Source organism: Pinus tabuliformis, chromosome 3_1 (assembly GCF_031772625.1).
Source record: "Pinus tabuliformis cultivar Carrire ecotype Pingquan chromosome 3_1, CPIR1, whole genome shotgun sequence".
NCBI lineage: Eukaryota > Viridiplantae > Streptophyta > Pinopsida > Pinales > Pinaceae > Pinus > Pinus tabuliformis.
The window spans coordinates 884,406,192-884,417,887 of record NC_142301.1 but is presented as its reverse complement, the minus strand read 5'-3'; positions in this window follow the sequence as shown (position 1 = coordinate 884,417,887).

Genomic DNA, 11,696 nt, shown 5'->3' with positions numbered 1-11,696 from the left:
TTATTCCTAATGATTTTGATTTAACTGATTGTATTTTTAAGGTGATTATGTTTATCTTATTTTTTATTTTATTTATTTATTATTTTTTTTAATTAATAATTTTGTTTATGTTTTAGTTTAATTTTTTTATTTGCTAGGGAGGTTTATGTAGTATAAAAGTTTTTTTATAGTTAGGATAATATTCATGTTTTAATATTCCATAATTTTTATTTTATATTTATTATTATTTTATTTTATTTATTTATTTTTTTGAGTTAAATTGTTTATGCATTAAGTTTTATATTGTATTATATTTAATAAAATAATTATTTATTCCTAATGATTTTGATTTAACTGATTGTATTTTTAAGGTGATTATGTTTATCTTATTTTTTATTTTATTTATTTATTATTTTTTTTAATTAATAATTTTGTTTATGTTTTAGTTTAATTTTTTTATTTGCTAGGGAGGTTTATGTAGTATAAAAGTTTTTTTATAGTTAGGATAATATTCATGTTTTAATATTCCATAATTTTTATTTTATATTTATTATTATTTTATTTTATTTATTTATTTTTTTGAGTTAAATTGTTTATGCATTAAGTTTTATATTGTATTATATTTAATAAAATAATTATTTATTCCTAATGATTTTGATTTAACTGATTGTATTTTTAAGGTGATTATGTTTATCTTATTTTTTATCTTTTATTTATTTATTTTTATTATTTATTTATTTATTTATTATTTTTTTTAATTAATAATTTTGTTTATGTTTTAGTTTAATTGCGTGGTTCTGTTCTTTCATTTTTGTCTATTCGCAATCCCTCCAGCGTCTACAGTTTGGCTTTATGTTTTGTTTGGGCTGTTTGCCTTTCCTTGTCAGCTTAAGCGACAATTTGATCACTTGGATAGATTCAGACATACAAAGTATTTTCAAGGGTTTGATAATGAGATCCCACATCTTGAAGGGGGGATCCCTATACTAGATCAATATGTGGAATCTTCTTCTAAAGCACTCTCTCCCCTGTATTAAGCCCCAACCACTGATGACACTTTGAGTGATGTGATTGACAGAATTGGGAGACTAAATCTTGATTCAACCCCAACTCAATCAACTGAGCAGACTGGTCCATCTCAGAAAGGTCATCCAAAATAACTGACAAAGACACTTGAAAATGCTCTTCCTGATGAGGTTGGAAAGACAGGAACAAGAAGCTCAACCAGACATAGTGGAGGTGATGTAGACAATCCTAATTCATTGGTTGATATGGATGTTTCTTATGATTGTGAACTAAATTTGTCTACATATTTTGAACCAACTTCCTTCAAAGAAGTCGCTTCTCATGATTAATAGAAAGAAACGATGCAAAAAGAATATGACACTTTGATAAAGAATGGCACCTAAAAGCTGGTTAATCCTCCATTAGGAACCAAACCAATAGGCTACAAGTGGGTCTTCAAGAACAAGTATAAAGTAGATGGCTCACTAGACAAACACAAATCCAGACTTGTGGCAAAAGGTTTTGCACAAAATGAAGGGGTCGATTATGAGGATACTTTTCCCCCACAACAAAATGGGCTACCATCCGGGCGTTCTTTGCCTTGGCAGCTCATAACGGTTGGAAATTCCATCAAATGGATGTAAAAATTGCTTTCTTGAATGGAAATATGAAAGAGAATGTTTTTATGTCCCAACCAGAAGGATTTGTTGTGAAGGGTCAGGAAAACAAAGCATGCAAGCTTATAAAATCCTTGTATGTCCTCAAGCAAGCACTGTGAGTCTAGTACGAGAAATTGACTAAGCGTCTTCTGAAACTCAATTTCAAACATTATGATCTTGATGATGCAACTTTGTTTATCAAGAAAGTTAGAAAAATAGTTGTATATCTTATGGTGTATGTAGATGATCTTATGATGACAAGGAATAATGAGAGCTACATTGCATCCATAAAGAAAGAACTGATGAAATGTTTTGAAATGACAGATTTAGGTTATGTTCACTACTATCTTGGTATTGAAGTAACCCAACATCCAAAGTTTATATTCCTCTCTTAGAAGAGGTACAATGGAGATATGTTGAACAAGTTTGGCATGGATGAGTGCAATCCTTTGACTACTCCAATGGAGCAAAACTTAAAGCTCACATCCACTGAAGAAAAAGAATTTGAGGATGCAACAAAGTACAAAAAACTTGTAGGAAGTCTCAACTACCTAACTACTACAAGACCAGACATTCCATTTGTTTTCGGAATCCTCTCCAGGTTTATGCAAAAGCCTTGTGAGGGTCATTGATCTATTGCAAAAAGAGTTCTAAGGTACTTGAAGGGAACTCAAGACTTTGGAATCAAGTACACACAGGTGGGTGACTTCAGCTTGATTGGATACTTTGATTCAAATTTCGATGGAGATAAAGAAACTAGGGTATCTACTTTAGGTTATGCTATGAGTATTAGATCAGAAGTTGTTCTCACATGTTGGCTCACAGGCTGAAGGAACAGGTAACAGGAGCTCGGTAGCCGCCCAAAGGCCAGCAAGCAGAAATCTACATGTCTGCATACATCTTGGATGCAATCTGTGCCCGTCAGAAGTTCCCGGGTTTGAAGTGGGCATGGACATTAATGGAAACCTCTGTAAACACTTATTACAAATTGTTTTCTGAATGCAGCTTCCGTGGAGTCATCACATAGTTTTCAAACCATTTTGTCACCCCAGTGTACAAGATGATATTTGAGTAGGATCCACCTTGCATGTCGAAGGCAACAAAGAAGGTACTTATCTACATAGCGATTGGTATAACTCACCTTTTGGCACCTTCATACAGATGTACAATGCGGAGAAGCCTCTGCATGTGTTTACCAAAGTTTTCCAAGTACAAGCTCATCATGCAAGAAGTGTCGTACCAAATCTCGGTAGGACTATTAGCTAGACTGCATCAGAAGAAGAATGCACCCTGGCCCACTCTTCCGTTACAGATCGGGTTATACGAGATAGAAAATCTCAAGCATGCGGATGTCGAGACATAAGAGTTCAAAATATTTACTTTCAGCACCAGAAGCTTCAATCTGTACGACCCGCATTGTTTTGTAAAGGATCACTACGTGAGAGTGGAATTCCCTTGGATCCACGGGGCGTGTCATTGGGCTGAGGAAGACCCATGGAGATACTGCCACAACTTCTCCAAGCCCAATTTTGTGGAATGGTTAGCAAAGTAGCATGAAGCAGCATCTAGGAGAGCACCAACTATAGCAACAATAGAGGGCAACATACCTGCACGTGACGAAGGAAAGAGAAAGATTGTTGACATCGTAGAGGCAGAACAAAGCTGCAAGTTCAGAGCAGACCCACTTGTGGAGAAAGTAGCTTTAGAGATAGAGGTGAAGAGCCGATAACACGACAAGATGACCGCGCAAAGGCAAAGAGATAATTAGAGGATAGAGGAAACAATGAAGGAGTTGCAAGAGTTGAAGGAGCAACTCCGGAAAGAACATGAGTTGCGCAGATAGGAGAAGTAAGTGTAGCAGGGACAGACACAACAAGGGGGGCAACATGCACAGACTGATGAAACTGCGCCCATACAGGTAGTAGACTCATCCAAGCAGCTGGAACAAAGCAGACAGGGTAAGCAGTTGTAGGAGCAGAACTTCGCTCAAGAGATTGAACTAGTACTTGAGCAGATGGATACAGAGATGGGGAAACCAGAGTTAGAGCTAATGTTGTATTCCAGATTTGGTACCATGCATAAGGGAGTTGTCCATATCAACAGTTAGCAGTAGCGTTGTTCTAGGAGAGCACGTATCTTGTCAAACTTGCATACTGTTGTTGATCGCATGCAAACATGGACAAGGAGATACAAGGGAGCCCCGTTACACTTGCCCAAGATGATGAAGCCCATTTTGGTTGAGTTGAAGGCACGCACCCAGAGTCAGATCTGGAACTATGAGGAACTCCCGCAACTCATCACTAGTTTGTAGGCTTCCCATGCATGGGTGTTCAGAAGCATGGATGTTGTTGTGCGCGCGCATGCGATCCCATCTATTGGGACACTCACCGAGGCAAAGACAAAGAATCAAGTATGATTAGAGCTGGACACGTATTGTGATGAGTTGATGAGCATAGTCACCAGTGTAGACTTGGCTATCAGTGCAGACACTACGCATCAGTATGTCGTTGGTTCGCCCGCTCTCAAGACAATGATGCGCATGTTATCAAACGAGTTGGAAAGAGGAGCCAAATCAATGTACCCGGATGCAACGGAGGCGAGAGTTCATCTCCAAAAAGATGTCACCACAAAGTACACGAACACCATCATAGATGATTTGAAAATGGGGCTCTCAGGCTTCTTGTCTAACTTACAAGAACCTCTCCCACTTCCAAAGCTTGAATATTCCCAAGTCTATTTGATTAACCAATTGGGAATTAAGAAATGCTTGAAAATATAGGTGCATTCTTACATTTGTTTCAACTGATTATTTGCTTTAAAATATTTTGTCTGTGTTGTAAGTTGATGTGCTAAAATTGATGTATGACTACATGTAACAGAAAATAAAGTAGCGATAAACAATCACACAGAGACAACAATTTAATTAGGAGTTCACCCAAAACTCTTAGGCTACGTCTCCGTGAGCTCTAGTCAGCTTGACTAGGCTCTCTGGGATTATGGTGTAAGTCTTTTTTACAAGCTCATGGCTTAACTCCTGCTGTTCTACACAAAAACAGTGGGTTCATACACCATTTTATCCCTTGGTTCTTGAAGCTCTGGCTCTTGACTCTGGCTCTTTGACTCTTGGTTATGGCTCTTGGCGCTGACTCTGGCTCTTTGGCTCTGGTTCTGGCTTTTGGCTCTGACTCTGGTTCTTGGCTCTTCGCTCTTCACTCTGGCTTCTTTGGCCCTCTGGCTATTTACAACTCTCTTTGGGCTTTTCACTTAAACTCCAAGTGACTCCTTTGGCTTCTGCGTTGTCCCTTTGGCTTCTCTGCTACCTCCTTTGCCTTGGTTTCCTGCCTTGGCTTCACTTTCAACAACAAAAACCCCCAACAATCAACAATAGCAACTAACCTCCGTCCTCTATCAGTATGCACTTTTTAAGCCAAATCGGCGCTGTTGGTTCATCTTCCCTCTCGGGCTCTCTGTCTTCTAACCACAATCCGCTCAAATCCCTTCTCTGAGTGTTAGCAATCATTGCTATACGACCTTAGGGATAGATGCCAACTATTCCACAATGGAAGGAACTATCGGCGCTTTAAATTCTTCGGAAACAGTCGTTTTCTGTTAACACAGGAAAACGCTGCAAAACACGGGAGAATCCGCAGAAAACATTGTTCCTGGACTTCAAATTTTCATAATCCTGCTTCATAGCACTATCGGGTTCGCCCTTAGTCGCTGTCGCAAGTCGCAGTTGGCCTGTTCCCTGGTTTCCCTTTGTATTTCAAAAATACGTTAAAACAATGACACAAAGAGAAAATGGCTCCCTCCGGACTTGAGACAATATACATTTCCATTCATGAACCCTTTCGGGTCTGGTTTATTACATCAACGTTTTATCCTTCGCATTTCATTTAATAAATGAAACATGCGAAAATGCATTAAAAATGCCCTTTGGCGGATCTCAAACCTCATGGAATAACGTTTATTGTCCCATCGAGTCCATAATATCGCATTGAGCATATATATGTATATGTATATGTATATGTATGTATGTATGTATGTATGTATGTATGTCGGCCTCGCTCCTCTGTAATGTGCCAAAGCGATACTGTGATCAGATTGCACAAGCCTGAAGTCTTTCCCATATAGTATGGTGTATGCCAGTGCCGATTGCGATTCGCCGATATCGGTGATCGCGATATTGCATCGGCCTGGTCCCATCGCACGTTATGCCTTCGACTGCCTCTGCCTGTCACGGCCGATTGTGATTGCCGATCAGATCTGGACCATTAATCAGCCAGATCTGACGGCCCCAGTTCGCTATTGACTTAAGCCTCTGATTGGCTTGATTTCATGGTTTTCTTCATGTTTTTTGCCTCTTTCCCAAGGAACAAAAGGGGAACCTCTTTTTATGATATCTCCTTCATCTGAAGTCTGTTTTCGCCCATTCAAGTTACGTTGGATTCAGAATGAGGAGATCTCTGCAATGAGACTATTTCTGAGAGCAGCTTGTGATTTTCATTTTCCTCTGATTTACAGAGGATTTGTGCCATTTGGCACCTTTTACCTCTTATATGAAGTCTTTTAGACTTAGAGGTTTATCTAGGATCCAATTTTGGATCACACCTTCCCACTAAAAGAACTTTTGGTCTCGAAAAGATTGATGTACTGATCTGAACAGTAAATGGGAGTGACTCACCCTCTTCTTTCAGCCTCCCTACACTTGCCTTTGCATAGTGCCTCTGAACCAAAGTTTCTGACCACTTCCCTTCTTGGATAGGCTGGTCTTCCTGGGAAGAACTATCTTCCTCCTTGCCTTCCTGCAAAAATTCTACTGAAATGGTCACAGAAGGTAGTTGGGGCTTCTTTTCCTTGATCATAGATCCAAGGTGGCTCAAACAAATGTGAAGTACATCTGCTCCACAAACTTTCATTTGTACATGTTTGACAAGTTGCCAACAACAACTGTTAACAACAATAGGCATACGAACAACAACTAGATGGACCAAACTCCTGCTTCAACAAAAGAAATAGATTTCACATTTTGTGAACACCTCCATGTCTTATATCTGCATACAAATGATGGACTAGATAACAAGCCCACAAAACATGCCTTTAACAAATGACCCTTCAAGTCAAGCATGTAGAAAAAGACCATTAGGACTCTTTTTCAAAAGATGAAACTTTCATCATTATCTCCATTTGGAAACCAAGTTACTTCTTCCAAGTCAACATGGCATCACATGCATGTCAAAGCAATCAACCCTGCAAGTTAATTACACATACATGTTCAAAAACAAGCAAAATCATCAACATCCCCGTGTTCATGCATCTCAAGCTCATGCATGCATTTCATCCTTCAACTTCCACTTAAGCATATTGTACTTTCGAAGCTGAAATGAAATATAATGTAGATGCATCAATAGACATGCAATCTCAATCAGATAAGAACTCTAACCGTTCCTTACCAATCCCTTTCAAAGGTACTACCTTTGTCTGCACATCAGCATCATCATGTGAATCATTCTGAGACACATCATTCATGGAATCTTCACTTCCATTTCTACCATCTTCTCCTTCCACTTTCTTCAGCTTTGGTGGAAGCATTATTGGATTTAGAGTCCAACATTTTACAGCAAGATGTCCTCGCTTATGGCAATAAATGCACTGCATGTGCATCCTCTTGACAACATGATTTGCCTTGTCCAATGGACCTTTGGCTTCTTGCTTCTTTTCCTTCTTCTGCTTCCTGTATGTGGCCATTCTCTTCCAACATCTAGAAACATTATGGTTATCCAAACCACAAAAGGAACAAGCAATTCTTTCCCCATCTCTATGTGGAAATTTATCACGCTTTGTAAAATCAAAGGGAAAATGTTTGGAACCAGATTTATACCTTTCTCTTTCACCTTTATTGCCTTCATGAGGAGGTGAAGCAAATGAAGAAGTGGCTCCCTTTGGAACACCATCAATCTCTTCAAGGCTGTTGGAGTCTCCCCAACTCTCTGGTTCAAGTGTGTGCTTCTGAACACCTGCATCTTGCAATTGATGTTTCAAGCTATTGTATTCCTCTTGAATACAACCTTCACACTTATGAGGTAGAGGACATGAACTGAAACTCCTTCTTGGGACTGTTTCAATGGCCTTCATGGCAGCTTTGGAACTATCTCCATAATATTGTCCATAGCAGAGACCCAGATATTTAGGGCTTTCCTCAACCATTATTGGTTCAACAATACCTTGTGCATGCTTACCCAAGCATTTTCCTTCATAGCCCATCTTGGACATTAGCTTGGAACCTATGCCTCTTGTATGTTTTTCAAAAGAACCAATATAAGCATTCTCATAAGAATTTGAAGACAAACTGGAATGGTTTACCTCTTCTTCAAGCTGATACTTGACTAAGGGTTCTTGGGCAACAAAGAGCTGTGTCTCCAACTCATGCACCTTTTCCAGCTTCAGATTTGCAGTATGAAGCTGGCTTTCCACTTCCTGCAATTTGTTAGAAAGCAACTGCTTCTCTTCCTTCATGGAATTCAGTTGTTCTCTAAGTATGATGCTCTTCCTTCCATCCTCATACATTTCTCTCACCATATCCATCATGGTGGACAACTCTTGCTTCATGTCTTCATCAAAGAATCTTGTGAAGAGAGCAGAATTTGAGGACCCACTTGTAGAAGTTGTCATTATGCCAATGAACAAAAAAAACTTCAACAAGATAAATAAAGAGCTTATTTAAGCAACCTTTTGCAACAAACCTCTTGTGCTTTAAGGATTGCCTTGAGGTCCTTGGGATAGAAGAATGCCTTCAACTCTTCTTCCTTCTTGTCCTTCCTAGACTAAGTTATCAACAACCTTCCCTTTACCTTTACAAACTCAGAAAATAGTCAGTCTACAAAACAAGCATACAATCAACCTCTTGCTGTTCAAACACCTTTCAGACAAGCAGTGTTTGCTTTGTCAATCAAGCATTCTGATATAACCTTCCTTGAAGGTGGGGTTAACCAAACTTAGGCTCTGATACCACCTGATCTGAAAATGGGGCTCTTAGGCTTCTTGTCTAACTTACAAGAACCTCTCCCACTTCCAAAGCTTGAATATTCCCAAGCCTATTTGATTAACCAATGCAGAATTAAGAAATGCTTGAAAATATAGGTGTATGCTTGCATTTGTTTCAACTGATTATTTGCTTTAAAATCTATTGTTTGTGTTGTAAGTTGATGTGTTGAAACTGATGTATGAATACATGTAACAGAAAATAAGGTAGCAATAAACAATCACACAGATACAATAATTTAATTAGGAGTTCACCCAAAACTCTTGGGCTACGTCTCCGTGAGCTCTAGTCAACTTGACTAGGCTCTCTGGGATTATGGTGTAAGTCTTTTTTACAAGCTCTTGGCTTAACTCCTACTGTTATACACAAAAACAGTGGGTTCAGACACCATTTTATCCCTTGGCTCTTGAAGCTCTGGCTCTTGACTCTGGTTCTTGGCTCTGGCTCTTTGCTCTGACTCTGGCTCTTTGGCTCTAGTTCTGGCTCTTGGCTCTGACTCTGGCTCTTGGCTCTTGGCTCTTTGCTCTGGCTTATTTGGCCCTCTGGCTGTTTACAGCTCTCTTTGGGCTTTTCACTTGAACTCCAAGTGATTCCCTTAGCTTCTGCGTTGTCCCTTTGGCTTCTGTGTTGCCTCCTTCACCTTGGCTTCACTTTCAGCAACAAAAACCGCCAACAATAAAAAACAGCAACCAACCTCCGTCCTTTGTCAGTCTGCGGCTTTTTAAGCCAAATCGGCGCTGTTGGTTCATCTTCCCTCTCGGGCTCTCTGTCTTCCAGCCACAGTCCACTCAAATCCCTTCTCTGAGCATTAGCAATCATTGCTAAATGCCCTAAGGGATAGATGCCACCTATTCCACAACGGAAGGAACTATCAGTGCTTTAAATTCTTCAGAAACAGTAATTTTTTTGTTAACACAGGAAAACGTTGCAAAACATGGGAGAATCCGCAGAAAACACAGTTCTCGGACTTCAAATTTTCATAATTCCGCTTCATAGTACTATCGGGTCCGCCCTTAGTCACTGTCGCAAGTCACAATTGGCCTGTTCCCTGGTTTCCCATCGTATTTCAAAAATACGTTAAAACATTGACACAAAGTGAAAATGGCTCCCTCCGGACTTGAGACAATATACATTTCCATTCACGAACCCTTTCGGGTCCGATTTATCGCATCGGCACTTTGTCCTTCGCATTTCGTTTAATAAACAAAACATGCAAAAATGCATTAAAAATTCCCTTTGGCGGATCTCAAATCTCATGCAATAACGTTTATTATCCCATCAGGTTCGTAATATCACATCGGGCATATATATATATTTATATATATATCGGCCCCGCTCCTTTGTAATGTGCTGACGCAATACTGCGAAGCAATAAGTCGCAATCAAAAATCGCACAAGCCCGAGGTCTTTCCCATATAGTATGGTGTATGCCCACGTCGATTGCGATCTATCGATATTGGCGATCGCGGTATCGCATCGGCCTAGTCCCATCGCACGTTATGCCTCCCACTGCCTCCGCCTATCATCGCCGATTGCGATTGCTGATTGGATCTGGACCGTTGATCGGTCAGATCCGACGAACCCTGTTCGCTGTTGACTTAAGCCTCCGATTGGCTCGATTTCATGGTTTTCTTCATGTTTTTTGCCTCTTTCCCAAGGAAAAAAAGGGGAACCTCTTTTTATGATAACTCCTTCATCTGAAGTCCATTTTCGCCCATTCAAGTTGCGTTGGATTCAGAATGAGGATATCTCTGCAATGAGACTATTTCCGAGAGAAGCGTGTGATTTTAATTTTCCTCTGATTTATAGAGGATTTGTGCCATTTGGCACCTTTTACCTCTTATATGAAGTCTTTTAGACTTAGAGGTTTATCCATGATCCAATTTTGGATTAATAGACTACCAAGCTTGGCATCAATTCGTCGCCATCGACCATCATGAGGATGTCGAAGAGTTGGTCTTCGCATAGTTGTGTGAGTCTTAGTGATGTTTTGCATCGTTTGCTCAAGCCTATTTTGTGTCACATGGGTACATGTGTAGATTGTATGTAACATCTTGTAAAGTGGGAGTTCAAGTGTCGATAGTTGAATGTAACAGTCATAGAGTAGTTGATGAGTCATGAGGCTAGGTGAACATTCACAAAGGGGAATGTCAAGGGTCACCACACCCTTTGCTATTTATAGTTCCTCATAACTCATTGTATATGCTTTTGGTCAACCAAGCTTCTGATAGGAGTATCTTAGGGAAAGCTTGGAGAGTATTGTAATGAGCCTTGGCTTCTCCACAGTGCAGAGCTAGTACATCTCTTTGGAGGAGTAGGCGGTAGTGACTGTAATGTTTTGTTATCGGGACTAGTGGTCGGTCATGGTTGTACTGTATGATTGGAACTTTCACTTCTTAATATAACAGAGCCAACACGTTTCATGCATATGTTGTTATTGTATTTCAATTAACTTGTTTACTCTAATGATATATGTATTTGTTTGCTTACGCATGTATGTATAGACTCTTTCTGTATATGTATGTATGAATCTTACTGAGATGTGTTGTTGGTTTAACCATCACTTTGGATTGTTGGTTCACCTTCCTTCCAATTTGTGGTGTAGCTTCGCTCGTGTGTTCCCTTCCAATCTGCATGTTTACACAGGTTCCCAAGGGGCACACTCATTCCGCCTTCCGTGTGTTAGAACCATTCATGCACCTTCCTTGGATTGTTGCGCATGTCACACCCTTTCTACCAACAAGGACATCTTACTTACCTCTACGCACAACCGCGGTCAAGGCAATACCGTACGACCCACTGCTAGGACTCCTACACCAAATAGTCTGAGGTCTAGTTGGGACTTCTTACAGGGGAGATCTCCTGACATGTTGGCGGGTCCAACACCATCAACATTTCTGGTGCTAGAAGGAGGGCCAAATGACAAGCTATGTTCTCTCATCCTGTTTTGAATCTCCGTACATCTATCATGGATATTGTCACACTCATCCCTCTGCGACGTTTCTCGCATG